This window comes from Vombatus ursinus, unplaced genomic scaffold (genome assembly GCF_900497805.2).
Source record: "Vombatus ursinus unplaced genomic scaffold, bare-nosed wombat genome assembly UNPS02012156.1, whole genome shotgun sequence".
NCBI lineage: Eukaryota > Metazoa > Chordata > Mammalia > Diprotodontia > Vombatidae > Vombatus > Vombatus ursinus.
In genome coordinates, this window is record NW_020951934.1 from 1,109,851 (window position 1) to 1,126,710 (window position 16,860).

A 16,860-nucleotide genomic window follows, 5' to 3' on the forward strand; every position below is an offset into this window, starting at 1 on the left:
CACATCTGGTTAGCCACTTACTATCTTCAGGACCATTGGGCAATCAGTCAATCAATCAATATGCATTTATTAAGCACTTACTGCATGCATCAGATACTGTGATAGGCCTGGGGATGCAAATACAAAGAATGAAAAAAAAATGTGCTCTCAAGGAGCTTACATTTCAAGGGGGTAAGTCATTAGATATATCAAGATACCAGTTTCCTTTTCTGAAATGTAAGGGAGTTGGGCTAAATGATTTCTAAAATGCTTTCCAGCTCTGGATGTTCCTCTGCTCATCAATAGAAGAGATTGGCCTGGAACCCAAATCCAACACTCTTTCTACTAAGCTCCATTTTTGGTGTCAGATTTAGATAAACAAACAATCCAGGGTCTGCCATAGATTCGGGACCCAATCAGCCCAAACATGTACACCGATTTCTGCAGACCTGTGTAATAAAAACTGATGTGCAGAATGATGACTCCAGGCCCTGCCGGATGCTTCGCTGCTTCCTAAATCATCGATGAAAGACTAAATTATGGTCAGTGTGGTTTTAGGGAGCACTGTTTTATGCTGTTCCTATTTCTTAAAGCCATTACCAGTAGCCAGTTTGCAGGCCTTTGTTATGCCAAGGGAGGCCATCAGGTTTCTTCTGTGAGAACTATGGAATCATTGGCTTCTTGAGCCTGAAAAGACCTGCCCCAGGTTGCATGGCCTGAGCGGGGACTCAACCACAGGTCCTCCAACGGTGTCGCTACCAACTACCCTGCTGCCTCTGAGAGAGTCCTTCAAGGAAAGGAGGAGCAGCTGTGCTCAGACCAAACTGGGGGCTGCCTTGTAGTTGAGGCAGGGGGAGAGACCATGTCTCTCCTTGCTCAGGGGGCTCCACATTTAAGCTGAGGGTTCTTCCTCAGAACCACAGAGAATTGCCTCTTAGCATTTCTCAATTTTGACACTTGAGAAGCAAATTTGTATAGAGTAAAGAATACTGGTTCTGGGGCAGGTAGGTAGCACAGTGAATAAAACACCAGCCTTGAAGTCAGGAGGACCTGAGTTCAAATATGCCCTCAGAAACTTACTAGGTTTTGTGACCCTGGGCAAGTTACTTAACCCAGATTGCCTCCAAAAAAAGAGAAAAATATATTGGACGTGGATTCCAATCCTGCCTCTGATGCTTATTAGTTATGTGACACCTGAGCAAGTCATGTAATTTCTCTGAGCCTCAGTGTTTTTCTCTGTAAAACCAGGTTGTTGTGAGGCATAAATGAGGTAACATATTTAAAGTGCTTTGTAAATCCCAAAGCACTGTCTAAATTTTGTTGTTCAGACATTTCAGTTGTGTTCAACTCTCCATGACCCCCTTTTATGGCTTTCTTGGCAGAGAGATTGAAGTGGTTTGGCATTTCCTTCTCCAACTCATTTGACAGATGAGGAAACTGAGGCAAACAGGGTTAAGTGACTTGTCCAGGGTCACACAGCTAGTAAGTGTCTGAAGCCAGATTTGAATTTAGGAAAATGAGTCTTCCTGACTTCAGACCCAGCACTTTATCCACTTCACCACCTAGCTGCCCATTGCCAAAATCTATTATTATTTTTATCCTTTTCTCACCTTTTTCAGTGGGGTTCATTCTTATCTTTTTTGGTCAGTCAGCTAATAAACATTTATTAAGTACCAGGCACTGTGCTAACTGATGGCAATATAAAAAAGGTGAAAAAAAAAAAAGAAAAGAGAGAGTTGTTACTCTCAGGGAAGTCAGTCTAATGAGGGAAACAATAAGCAATCCTGAAATAATTCATTATTCTGTTATTTCTTTTTATTCAATGTTTTCTATAGGCAGTTGCACAGATGGATAAAATAACATTTTGTATAGTTGGTTAAAAGTATTAGGCTATAAGCTCATCCTCTTTAGGATCACTGAAAGCTTCCTCTATGCAACTCCAGGAATAGATAGGACAACCTGGAAATCTATATCTCATCCTCTCTCTATGTTATTGGGTCTCCTCTGCCAGGTCTTTCTATTTTCCAGGCTTTCCTTTCCTTATAGCTTGGAGATTACGAAGGTTTGGTATGACATGGAAGTTGCCCTCTGCTGATGATATACATTATATCCAGATGATGGCAGTCTGGTTGTTTGTTATTGTTGCTGTTTTCTCTAGAAGCCCTAAGTGTATTTTGCCTCCGGAGGGAATCCATCTAGAAGACTAGATGCCTTTACTAGGGACAGTATTGAAAGTGAACAGGATTCATTTGAGTGATAAGCATTTATTAGGCACTTTCTATGTTCCAGTGCATATTATGTAGTAGTACATATAGTGAGACATCCCCTGTCCATAAGGAGATTACATTCTAATAGAAAGAGACAACACATGGGAGAATGGTGGCACAGTATTGATCTAGGGAGTCACAAGAAGGATGAATTGATAAATAGGGCAGCTAATCGACATGTTCTTTCCAGAAGCAATGGAAGTATTTCTTTCATATCTATGTCCAAAGCAAGAGGTGAAAATTCAGAAGATAGAGGGAGTACAATATACATTTAGTGCAGGACGGATGGCAAAATGACCCAAATGGATGACTGAATGGGATGCAAAACATGGTCTGGGGCCAATTAGATAGAGTGGTTTAAGTGACTATATACCCACTAACAAGTCAAAACAACTTGGTCCCAAGTCAGGAGTTACAAATCCAGGTGTACTGACCTCCCAAGGGAGGCTGGGAACATGGTTTCTCTAGGTCTGGTACGGATAGCATTAGGATGTCACCTGTCTAGCAACCTCAAGTATATTGCCCTTCTGAGTGGGTCCAAAGCACAGAAGAGTGTTATAGGTCTGGAAGGTGTTAGGATCTTATGAAAAGTGGGACTTACCAGAGAGGAAGGAAAATTACATCTATTGCTTTGGGGCTGCTGCCTTCCAGATCACCCCTTCCTGCACAGGTGCCAGGCTCCTATGTTATCTTTTTGTTGCTGTTGTCCACACACCTAGTAAGTGTCAGAGGCTGGTTTTGAACTCAGATCTTCCTGACTCCAGACCCAGCACTCTATCCAGTGCATCACTTAACTGCCCCCCTAGGCTTTCTAGTGGAGAGATTTTCCCCAGGTTTCAAGCAAGGACTCGGGACAAAAGATGTATGTCCTCTTTACCAAGGTAACAAGGTCCCTTCTTGTCAAGAGCCTCTTTTCCAGAAAAGTCACATAAAAAAGTCTATTTGAATATAGGTTTTGCAGGTGGAGAGGGTGTTGCATTGCTTACTGGTTCTTGTGAATCCTTTTACTGATTTTTACATTTTCTATGGGAATGGCATGGAATAACGGTTGTCTGTCCCATACCCAACAAATGCATAATTACCTTAGGTACTCTGTAAAAGCAGTAGTGTCAAATGCAAACAGAAACAGATCCCTATGGGCTGCATATTGACTTAGAAAACCACAGATAAATATTATTTGTTTTATTGTGTTTTTATTTATTTGGTGAAACATTTCCCAATTATATTTTAATCTGGTTCTCTCTGTACTTAAGAGTTTTGGAGGCCTCAGACAGCTTGACACCTCTGTTCTATAGGATTTCTTTTCCCACATTTAAGGAGACCTAGGCATGAGTTATGTTCTGAGATTTCCCAAAGGAAACACAGTCAAGGCAGAATGAGCTAAGGAGTTGTAGATTTTTTTCAGTCAACCCCCCATACTCGAGCACAATGTGTAAATCTGGAGCTTGGGGTGCAAGGTCCCATGTTATATTTACAAAGCCTTTCATCCCTCAGTATCCCCATGAGATAGATAGGACAACTGCTATTATCACCCCCATATTACATATGAGAAGCTAGTTAAAGTCACACCAGAGTAAATCTCAAAGCTCTGATTTAAATCCAGAACTCTGCAAACTCCTAGTCCAGCACTCTTTCCACTCCACCAGATTGCTTTGTCCAACGAAAAAAAAAAAAAAAAAAACAAGCACACTGACATCCTCCATGTGCTTGGGAATCAAAGGAAGAAATCCATGCCTTTGCTTCTTTTAAAAAAAATTGTTTTTTTATATATTTTGTTTTTACATTACCTTCATTTTTCTTCTACCCAGCAAGTTATCTATCCCTTATAACAAAGATCATTTTTAAGTTCAGCAAAACTAACTAGCCCATCAACTCTATGTGACAGTATATGTAATATTACATTCCCTTAGCCCTCCACATCTGTAAAGAGGGTGGGCGAGGTGCATTTACTCAACTCTTCTTTAGGGACATTTGGTCATAATTATAGAGCATCGTTTTGTGTGGAGGATGACTTTGTTCTTTCTGTTTCCATTGTAGTCTTTTCAGGTTTCTCTGAATTTTTTACATTCAGTACCTCTTATTGTGAAGTAATATTCCATTACATTTATGTACCACAATTTGTTTAATCATTCTTCAATCAATGGGCAGTAGATACACTGCTTTGCTTTTTAATGGTCACTTCCCCTCCCCTCATTTATGTGTGTATACATGTGTACGACTTATACATTTATACATACTATATATTAGATAGTATAAAATACATTATATAACATGTGTATCATTACATGTGTGCATTATATATGCATGCATATATCATGTCTATGTGTAAATGTATACACCTGTATATATACATATATGTATGTACATTATAATAAATTGTTGTTGTGTTCAGTTATTTTCAGTCATGTCTGACTCTTTGTGACCCTGTTTGGATTTTCTTGGCAAAAAGACTCCAACTCATTTAACAGATGAGGAAACTGAGACCAACAGGGTTAAGTGACTTGTCCAGGGTCACACAGCGAGTAAGAGTGTGAGGCCAGATTTGAATTCAGGAAAAGGAGTCTTCCTGATTTCAGGCCGCCTAGCTGGCCCATATTTAGATATAAATATAGATTATAGATATATACATATATGTGTGTATAATATGCTTATGTATATATGCATGTGCGTATATGTGTATATATAATAAAGGTGTGTATATATATATTAAAGGTGTGTGTGTATACATATATATATACACACACACACACACACACACACACACACACCCCTTTATTTGTTTGTTTATTTAAAAGTTATCAAAAAAAACTAGAGTGCCCATTCCAGATCAGGTCAGCACCTTGCCCCGGAAGACTTCACTGAACGAGGAGACATTCTGAAATATTTGGAAGAAGTGAAAAAATGATAGAATGGCCGACAATTGCTGCTCACCCACTGAAAAATCAGCCAGTTTAAAGCCACCCCCAAACTTCAGAGACAAATGTTGCCTGAAAGGGATGTACTGAAGGAAGTGTGTAAGTAAGAGGAATTCGCCTGCTTGGAGCCCTGCCACAGATCGCTCCTTTGGTTTTGGTTTTGGTTTGGTGTTTTTTCTTCATAGAAAAAATAAGCCAGGGACTCACATGGAAAATGGCATTCATTTAGAAGCTGGTTTGGCATAAAAACATTGGTTGGGATGATAGAGTTACTTACCTGAAGCATTTGCTCTCCTGCCATACCTATTCTTCTTGTATCAGGCTCAGAAAGCAATGCTTTGGTGGAAGTCCAGAGACTGATGTCCAAATTCCTGACGACCAGGGACGGACATCCAGATTCCTTTAGTCCACCCTAAGTAAACACAGACATCTGTACACAGAAGCCCCAGCCTCAGGGGGCATGCTCTCTCCAGGAATCCTGCCCGTCTACAGCTGTCCAAGAGAAGAGGGGGTTTTGCCACCCATGCCAACCTTCCAGAGATCTGGCAACCTGGCCAGCCAGTTAGACAGATGGCTTTTTGCAGCAAGGCCAGTTTTCAGAAGAAAACTGGTACAGCAACCAGGTTGGCCAGTTTGTAGCTCTGGGGAGAGGGTTGGGTTGGTCTGGGTCACCCAGGGGCTGCTGAGGGGCCTGTGTGATATGCTCCCAAATAACTTCCCCACCCTTTGCCTCAGATACCTGGAATTCAACATCAGAAATTCATTCCTTTGGGTTAAGTTCCTGCCCCCTGTTAAAATGCAGATGCTTTTGTGAAGGAGAGAACACCAGAAGCTGCTATTGGTCAGTTAGCAAGAACTAACTTATCGAGGATTTTCATTGAGGCAGATTTTGTCAGTAATCAAACTGTAAATATACATACATATATATGACAATAAATAAACATTTATTAAATGCCTCCTATGCACGAATATGCCAGGCACTCTGCTAAGCACTGGAGATATACCATAAAGAAAGACGGAAGATGGTCCCTGCTCTCAAGGAGCTCTCTTTTTAATGAGGGCCACATGCAATGTGCAAACAAGTTATATGCAAGATAAATTGGAGATAATCAGCAGCAGAAAGATGTTAGAATTAAGAGAGATTGCACAAGTCTTCCTGTAGAGGGTAGGATTTAGTCACTACTTGAAGAAAGCCAGGTAGGTCAAGAGGCAGAGATGAGGAGGGTGACTATCCCAGACCTGAGAGACAGTCAGCGAAAATTCCCAGTTAGGAGATGGAGCATTCCAGGTCATAGCCTTAGTTGTATGATCTTAGAGCAAGTCGCTAAAACTATTAGAGCTTCAGTTTCTTCTGCTGTAAAATGGAGGCAATGATACTTGCACCACCTACCTCACAGCATTTTTATGAGCAAAGTAGAAATGTGAGCTCTTATAGTTCTTATATACATATGTGTGTGTATGTGTATGTGTGTGTGTGTGTGTGTGTGTGTGTGTGTATGAGCTCAAATCAAAAATTAGAACCACACAGCTCAGACCTGGCACCTCTTCCTCCATACTGGTTTTTGACATTGATATCTAAGTCAGGGGAGCAAGCTCCCAGGCCCCTGCATCAGAATTCAATAGCATTTATCAAATACCTACTATGCATCAGGCATCAGACACGTCAGGTACTAGGCATCTAGGATATAGGAAATAAAAATACTCCCTACCCTCAACAAGCCCTTTTTTTTAACTAGGGGAAGAGGAATACAAGTATATTACAATACTTGTATTATAATTAGCAATAATTGTAAATTACAGTAATACAAGAGGCACACAAGTATATACACGCCAAGCATATTCACTAAATATGGCAGCCAGGTACCCCAGGAGTTAGAGTGCTGGACTTGAAGTCAGGAAGACCTAAAGTAAAATCCAGCCTCAGATACTAGCTGTGTGGACATGTAACTTAACCTCTGTTTGCCTCAGTTTTCCTAACTGCAAAATGAAATAATAATAATAGCACCTACTTCACAGGGTAGTTGTGAAGATAAAAGATATTTGAAAAGTTCTTTGCAAACCTTAAAATACCTGACAAGGGCTAGTTATTATGAATATTACTCATATGTAGCTTTCATCCATTAAATAATGTAATTAATAATGACACTGGATAGATCTTGTTTCCTTTCGATCAATCAAAAGCATTTACTAAGCAAGTGCCTACTGTGTGGCAGGCACTGGGGATATAAAAGCAAGAACATGACAGTTCCTTTCTTTTAAGACTTTTCTTCCCACTTGGACACTATGATTCTGTGATACTCAGCACCTTTAAGATGCCATTAATTCCTGCAGTAATCCTGATACTGGAAAAGACATGAAGGAATCTTCTCCTTCAGGACTGGTGAACTTTGAAAAGTGGCACCTATGAGCAATTTCTGTCCTGCTAAACATGAAGTTTTGCATAGGATGGGAGTTTAGGGCAGGGGAGGAGGGCATGACTAATATTTGTCACTGAGAGGCTTAAGTGATTTGGATAACCCCTGACAGGAGAGAAGAAAAAAAAAGGTAGAGGATTACTGGAGACCCCACCAGCTTTTGGAGACAGCAGGGTGCAGAAAAATAGCCATGAACTTGGCATCGCAGGGCCTGAGTTTGAATCCGGACTCCACTACCTGAATAACCACGGGCAAGTCATTTAAACTTCTCTGGGCCTCAGTTTCCTCATCTGTAAAATGAAGAGGTTGGACTAATCTTTCCAGTCCCTTCCAGTTCTATGTCCAATGATTCCAAGTAGGGAGTGATCTGAGGTAAATGACCCCCACCCTCTTATCAAGAGTAGGAAGATCTTGAGGTTGGGGTCATACTTTGAGGACTCTATATGTAAACAATCTCAGGGCTTTCTGACCCTCAGGGAAGAATGCTGGGCTTGAGAAGGGTGGGGAGGGAGGAGGAGAGGGTGTCATTCTGAGGAGACACACTGCTCCCACTCCTGGGAAGTTTGGACAGGTACAAAGAGAGCGCAAGATACAATCCACAAGAAAAGTAATTCCTTGGCCTGGCAATTCCATTCAACTAGCATTTATTAAATACCGATTGCACGCAAGCAACTGTGCTGGTAACCGGTAATACAAGGATTGAAAATAAAAGGGTGTGAGCAGTGTGGTACAACTGAACTGGAATTGGATCTGAAGCCAGGAGATCCGTGTTCAGATTCCAGCTCTGCCACTGTGTGACCTTGAGTCACTTCACCTTTCTAGACCTAAGCCTCCTCATTTATAAATTGATCTCTCAGTTCCCTTCAAGCTCTATATAAGGTCAACAAAAGGCAGTCTGTAACCTCATGGCGCTTACAATCTACTGGGAGATATAATATATAAGCAGATTAGTACAATATAAAGTAGGAAATAAGTGGGCACAGGAGAAACAGGACCCTTTCCTCTAAAGAAAAAAAAAATGAGCAGAGAGAAAGCAGTGGGGGGAAAGGCAATGGGAGAAAGTGATGGAGAAAACTGGGAAATGGCTAGGTTTCATGGCAGAAGTGGTACCCGAGCTTTAAGCGATTCATAATGTCGATAGTACTGGCCAGACCAAGAGAGAAACTGATAGGAGGGATGGATTGTATTTGCCCTAAACAGCTACCAGCAGATGACAGTACAGGGGCAGCAGATTTCTTGACTTGCTGAAAGATCTTTGTCAGCCTTCATGCTTGCATGTGGAGGCTGGTAGCTTGAACAGGTGCCTGAGCTACCTGGTGAAAAGATTTTCCCAGATTTCCAGGTGAGGGCTTATGCCAAGAAAAGTGTGACATCTTTCCCAAAGCAAACAGGGTCGGTCCAGCCAATGGCCTCGCTGATTGAAGGGTTACATTTTTAAAACATCTGTCTGAATAATACTAGCCACCACTTTTATGATTAATACATCTATTTGAGTACAAAGAGTCCCAACAGCCCAACTCTCTGGGGCTACCTGCAGGGCGAGGAGTCTGAAGTAATCAACCCAACAGGTCTCTGCTTTTCTCCCCCACCTCCTCCCAAGAGGGATCAGTCCCATCTGAATCAATGATTTGAGAGCCAGCAAGGGGACACCAGCTGATTGGGCAAACAAAAGCCCGAGACTTAAGCAGGCATCGTCCTCGTTGTCGTGGGGAGAGAATTGCAGAAGCGCTCGACAGCAAATTAGGCATTAAAAGCCAAGCACAGTGGCTTTCGGAGATTAAATGCATTATAGATTTGCTAAACGAGAGGCGAGGGAAAGAAAAGGTAGATCATTGCTACCCTTCAGGCAACTGGGGTGGGCGTGCGGGGGGAGCCACTGCTGGGGCCGCTGTGTAATCAAGGCGGGATGAATGCAAGACGCGGGGACTTAATTTTTCATTTGCAATCAAGGCCACGTCCCCCCTTTCTCTTAGTCACAGAAACACCGGCCCTTCCTCGGGTTTCTTTCACAGGCCGTATTACAGAGAGAAGGGAAAATTATCCAGAGATAATAGCGCTGATTATGGTCGGCAAATGGCGGGGACAGAGCACTCCCTGAGCTTACAGATGAAGCAGCCTGGAGGAGGTCGCTCAGGTGGTCCACAGTGCCAGGGGAACCAGGGAGGATATTCTAGAGTGCGTTGGGGACCATATCCCTACAGCATCCTGACTTCCCTCCCATCTCTGAGGTCACGCCTCTGGTCCATGGTAGCCACAAAGCAGGCTTTGACAGGGTGCCTTTCCTGCTCATAATCAAATCCGGGACTGGTGTGGAGCAGAGGCCTTTACCCCAATGGGACAGAGGGCCAAGCATGACCCAGGTTCAGCCCTGACAACTCCAGACCATCTTGTTTTATCTCTGGTCAAAGGAGAAATGTGGAGTGGTGAAAAGGATGCTGGAATTTAGAGGAACAGGACCTGAGTTCAAAATCTGGTTCTGCTATTTACCACCTGACATGATCTTGGTCAGGTCACTTGAAAGCTCTCTGGGCCTTAATTTTCTCAACTGTTGAAAGCTGAAAATGAAGGTGATGGACTAGATGACCTTTAAGGAATTTTTCCAGCTTTTAAGCTATGATTCTTACTTAATTGTCCTACCTGTCCCCTTACATTCCTCTCTAACACACACACATACACACACACACACACACACACACACACACACACTCACACACACATAACCTCCCTCCATGTGCTATGAAAGGTATAGTGGCATAGGGGTTAGAAGATTGTCCCTAGAGTAGGACCTGGAAATGGGCCCTGTCTCTGTCACATACTGGCTGTGTGACCCTGGTCAAGTCACAGCCTCTTAATGCCCCCAGGCAACTCTAGAGCCATAAGTTACAGATACGTTGCAGACCTTCATCAATGTAGGGATTGTTTCCAGACCAGGAACAGACCAGGAACTCTCTACCTTAATGAAATAATAAAAACAGAAAAAAATGGGAAAATTCAGAGAAATTTCAGAGGAGTGAAGTTTTGGAAAAGGTTAAACAAACTGGCTATGTAAAACAGGATGGGAGAGAGCTGAGGGGTGACATTTCTAATCTTCACATCCCTGAAGAGTTATTAGACAAAAAGCAGGATGCCAGCCATTCTCCATCTCTACTAAGAATGGAATATGAAAAAAAATGACAGTCTGTAGCATGAGGGATTTAGATTATACCTAAGGAAGAATTTTCTCATCCTGTAGGCTGTAAAGAAAAGGAATTGATTACAACTATAGGAGACAGAGCATTAAAACAATACAGGAGAGACTCTCATCTGTCTGGAATGATTAGAGTTAGGCCTGTTCACAGGCAGAAGGATGGAACCTATGACAATAATAACAACAATAACAATGATAGCATTTCAAGAGCATTTTAAGGTTTGCAAAGAGCTTTGCATTCAATCCTACTATTATCCTCACTTTACAGATGAGGAAACTGAGGCAAGCAAGAGGTTCAAATAATTTGCACACAGTCACATACCTAGTAAGTTTCTGAGACTGAATTTGAACTCAGGTCTTTCAGACTCCACATAAAGCACTCTATCCACTGCATCACCTAGCTGCTAGTTCATATTTGTGTAACACTGTGGCTTACAAGAAAGTGGCAGCATGAAAGTTGAACTCAAAGCCAAGAAGACTGGGTTCAAGTCCTACTTCTGACAGGTGCTAGCTATGTGAACCATAGTAATTATTTACCCTTTCAGTGCTCCATGTAGACAACTCTCAAAACTATAAAATTCAGAGGAAGTGCTACCTGTCCCGTAGAGTACTATATACCAGTGAATCATACTTTGGGGACAGCTAGGTGGCACAGTGGATAGAGTGGTGGGCCTGGAGTCAGGGAACTAATCTTCCTGAGTTCAAATCTGGTTTCAGACACTTCCCAGCTGTGTGACCCCGGTCAAGTCACTTAACCCTGTTTGCCTCAGTTTCCTCATCTGTGAAATGAACTGGAAAAGGAAATGGCAAACCACTGCAGTATCTTTACCAAGAAAACCCCAGATGGGTCACGAAGAGTAAGACATGACTGAAACAACATAACAACAACACGTCCCTACTTCCATTTATAAAGCCCTCTGCAGGCAATAAGGTGAATAGTCACGATTAACATTTATGTAGCACTTCAGAGTTTTTAAGGTGTTTTCTTCACAGCAGGTCTGTTGTCATAGGATGTGTAGGTATTATTATGTCCATTCCACAGATGAGGGAACTGAGCCTCAGAGAACTGAAGTGACCTGCTCCAGGTCATTTGATCCTCAGGTAATGTAAATCATGCAAGTATTTCTCAGACTTACAGAATATCACAGTTGGAAGGATACTCTGACAGTCCGATCATTAACAAGAATCCCCTCCACAACTTATGCAACTGGGAGGTCATCCAAACCCTAGTGAGGCAGAGCCCAATCAGCCCATAGGTAACCCATTCCACCGTAAGACATCAGTCAGGATGTTCAGACCTTAGACAGGAAGTTTTTGCTGACCCAAAGCCTAAATTAGTCTCTTTGCCATTTCTATCTCTTGTTCTATTTCTGCTTTCTTGGGAGAAACAGAAACAACCAAATCCCCTTTCAGTGGAACAGTCCTTCAAATACTTAAAGACAGATATCATGACTTTCCTCAACTTTCCTTTCTCCAAGCTGACATCCCCATTTTCTTCAACTGCTCCTCCTATGGCATGAGCTGGAAGCCCTTCACCATCCTGGTTACCCTTATTGAGGTCCTTAAAATGTGATACCCAGGGTCAAACATACTACTCTAAATACGGTATGACCAGGGCAGGGAACTATGCCTCTATGTTGTTGTTACTGTTGTTGTTGAGTCATTTTTCAGTTGTGTCCAATTCTTGACCCCGTTTGAGGTTTTCTTGGCAAAGAAACCGGGATAGTTTTCCATTTCCTTCTGTACCTCATTTTACAGGTGAGGAACTGAGTCCAACCGGGTTAAGTGACTTGGCCAGGGTCACAACAACTGGTAACCAAGTCCAGATTTGAACTCAAAAAGATGAGTCTTCCCAACATCCGGCCTAGGACTCTATCCACTGTGCCATCTAGCTGCCTCTATTCTAAAATTCCATTACCTTGTTTGACTGACACCATATTGTTGACTCATATTGACTTTACAATCCACTAAAATCCCCAGATACCTTTTCAGTAAAACTACAGTCCAGCTACACCTCCCTTGCCTTGTACTTGGGTTCTAAAATTTAGATACACATGTATAAGATTTTATATTTATCCCTGTTATGTTTGAATTTATTACATTCAGTCCAATGTTCCAGCCAATGTTGGGAGAGATAACTAACCCAAGATTTCTTGTGGATGTTAATTCTTTTATCTAATGTGTCATCTGAAAACTTGATAAGCAGGCTATCTATGGCTTTATCCAAGTAGCTAATATATAATATGATAAATGTATTATCTATCCCTATATCATAGTTGTGAAAACTGACATTGTAAGAAACCTCAGACAATGGCATGTCTGAACACAAGTATATGGTAGATGAAGAATTAACTCCAAGTTATTTGCTCTTTCCCCTATTCTCAGCTGCCTCCTTGCATTTCCTCCCCCATGTCCTCAGGTTCCTCAGGGTGAGAAAAGTGGGAGGCAAAGGTAAGGGAGATAATTCCTGAATAGTTACTATTTGTTGAGCCCAGAAACTATTTCTTACCAGACCCAGAGGATAAGCTTCATTGCCCCAAACTATGGCAATGGGATAGGAAGGAGAACATTCTCTTTCCACAGGGCCATATGCACCTGCACAGCTGTTGGGGTGGTAGGGAACTGGGTGGAGCCTGCTTATGTGAAGGAGATGGCTGGCAGGGCTTCCAGTCAGCAAAGAGCCAGCACCCAGGGCTTCAGAGAGCACAGAACAAACATCAGGGGTGTTTGTGATCAAATATTCCTTTTGCTTCAATCCCTGTGACTCAGAATATGAACATCGCACAGACAAGTGCTGAGAGATTGCATGATGTCCTGGGTGATTGAGGTCCTGGGAAAGAAGGAGACACAACAAGGCTTATTAGGTCTGACACTGGGATGCAGAGCTCCTGAGGAAGGTAGAATATCCAAACTTAGTGGGCTAAAAGGCTAAAGGATACCCAGAAACACTGACAATTGTGCCAGCTTCTCCTTGCAATCTAGGGACCGGATTATAGAGCAGGGGAGAAGAGACAAATAGCAGGTGTGCATATAGCCCAAAGGCCAGGGAAAGAGTTTGATACCTAGGTGCCTTTATTTCCCAAACTCTGGCAGACAGGCTGAAACTGAGCTCTAAGGACAAGGACCCTGATCTCAGGGAAGCTGGATGTAGGGAGCCCAGGTTGATGGTTCCCTCTTACGAATATGCTGTCCTCTGAATGTCAGGACTAGAAGTTGACTTAAGCAAAGCACCTTCATTGACTGCTGATTCCTCAGAGTCCAGATGGATTCTTACCCCCTGTCTCTTTATAGCACACACACACACACACACACACACACACACACACACACAGCAAAGTTAAGTATACAACAATCAGAGGCCAAAAGCCATAAATGGCTGTTGGCTGAGCGGGAAAGAGCAGGTGGATCCTGCCTGATGGAGCCCTGTTCCCTATTGGGGGCTTAAACTCCATTTTATAAGGCCTTTCCTGGCAGCAAAACCAGATCTGCATGCATTGCTGTCCAGATTCATGCTAGTATGTGTGTGTGTGTGTGTGTGTGTGCACGCGCGTGTGTGAACATGCGCCTGTGTATGTTGCAGTCTGACATAAGGGGGAGGAGGGATTGTAGAGAGAGAGCAAGCGATATAGACAGGGTAGAAAGAGCAAGCAAGGGGTTGGAGCGAGTGAAGAGCAAATGTGTGCCTGTGTTCAAGTGCCAAGGTCTGATTGACAAGATCTCAGGAACAAAGCTCTTGGATTCAATCAGTCTTCCCAAGCCCTGGCAAACAACTCTGAAAGGCAATTAAGTGAGAGTGAAAGGGGGAAAGGTGCAAAGAGGTGAGGGAGGGAGAGCCGAGGGAGGGCACTAAATAGATGAGGCCCTGGAGCTTTGAAATAAGGCTCTGGTTATGCAGTCCCCCATCTATGAAGTCTGGCAGGAGAGGGCTCATTCTGTGTGTGGAAGAAGAGGGGAGGAAGAGAGGCAAGAGAGAAGTCCTCCACTCTGAAGGGGGAGAGAAATAACCTGGCAAATCCTACCCACACTAAATACACCTCTCCAAGGAGAGGTCAGGGGGCCCCAAGTCATGTGGGAGATTTAGATCTATAAGGGAAATGGAAGATCATCCAGTTTAGCCTCCTCATTTTATATCAATCAAATATTTATTAAGCACCTACTGTTTAGCCTCTTTATTTTATATCAATCAGCAAGTATTTATTAAGCACCTCTGTTTAGCCTCCTTATTTTACACCAATCAGCAAGTATTTATTAAGCACCTACTATTTAGCCTCTTTATTTTATACCAAACAGCAAGTATTTATTAAGCAACTACTATTTAGCCTCTTTATTTTACATCAATCAACAAGTATTTATTAAGCATTTACTATATGCCACATGCTAGTTCTTGGTTCTGGGGATACAAAAACAAGAAAAAGGAGGCCCAGAGGGGTTAAGTGACTTGACTGAAGTCACACAGAAAGTAAATCACTGAGCATGGGGGAAGATCATCGGAGAACCATTTTGGAATTCAGAAAGAATGAGGCTGCCACTATTTGGCTACCTCCAGTCATCAAGGTTGGCATGGGGGCAAGGGGAGAGGGAGGAGACACTGAGATTTTTACAAAAGGAGGAACTGTCATGGCATTGGCCAATAGCAGAGATTCCAGCACTGGACTCTCCCCACTTTGTCATTCCCTTCAGCTCGGCTCCAGATGAAAGGAGCTCTTCCCTCTAGGAGACTTAACCCAAGGTTACTCTCATTTCTGAATGCCAAAACCAGCCAATCAGGTTCTCAGTAGGTTGAAATGAGGCTTTCATAGCTCCACAGTCGAATGATGAAAAAGATCGTAGCAGTTCGTGGTAACTAGAACACCTTATCGATTGGCCTTGACCCCCATCAATTGCCTGCAATGTCCCTCTTATCCTCCTCCCTCTCATCTCCCATTTACAGCAGACGCTTGATCAATAGAGATGGGTTCTGAGGCTGCAGTGGAGTTCAGCAGGTGTAAGGAAAGGAAGTCAAACCAACAAATGCGTGCTAAGCGCTGAGGATACAAAGAAAGGCAAAAGCAATCCCTGTCCTCAGGGAGCTCACACTCTAACAGGAAAGACAGCACACAAACAACTATGTAAACACAAGATATGTGCATGGCAAATTGGAGATAATCTCACAGGGAAGGCCCTAGCAGTGCAGGGGGCTTGGAGAGGGCTGTCGAGGACTTAGAAAGTCTTCTTACAGAAGGTGTGATTTTAGCTAGGATTTAGGGGAAGTTGGGAGGTGGAGCCAAGGAGGAGGGAAAGCATTCTAGACATGGGGTTCAGCCAGGAAAAAGGCAAAGAGTCAGGGGTGGGGTGTTGTATTCAAGAAACAGAAAGAAAGCCAGTGTCATTGGATGGAAGAGCAGTGAGAAGACAGGAAAGGTAGGAAGGGTCTACCGGGGTAGGGAACCTGCGGCCTCGAGGTCACATGTGGTCTTCAAGGACCTAGAACATCACATGTGACCTCAAGGCTGCAGGTTCCCCACCCCTGGTTTAGGTTATGAAGGGCTTTAAAAGCTAAATAGTATTTTATGTTTGATCCTGGAGGTAACAGGGAGCCACTGAAGGTTATTAAGCGAGGTGCAACATGGTTTAAGAAGAAGAACACTTTAGATCAGGTTGACAGCTGAGTGGGAGAGGGACCGAAGAAAAGAGACGCTTGAGGTAGGGAGACCAACCAGAAGTCTATTGCCATAGTCCAGGCGTTAGATGAGGAGGGTCTGCACCAGGGTGGTGGCACTGTCAGAGGAGAGCAAGGGAGGAGATGTATAGAGGGACTGTTCAAATGGAGAGTGGAGAGATTGTCCGGTGTGACTCAAAGTTTGTGGCATTTGTAGTCAGAACTAAGGTGCTTCCTAAGGGTGGTCCGTGACTCTTGTACTTCCTTCTGGATGTTGTCCTGCCTCCCTCACATCTCTCCCTTCAAATCCATGAAGCCCTGCTGTGCCCAGGTGAGGATGCCTCATAGCCACTGCGCCACTATGCACCTGACTTGGGAGTCAAGAGAGGTACAGTCAGAGGCAGGAGTTCAGCCACAACCAATCAGCTGCAGCTAAAGGAGGAGCTCTGGCCAAGCCCTC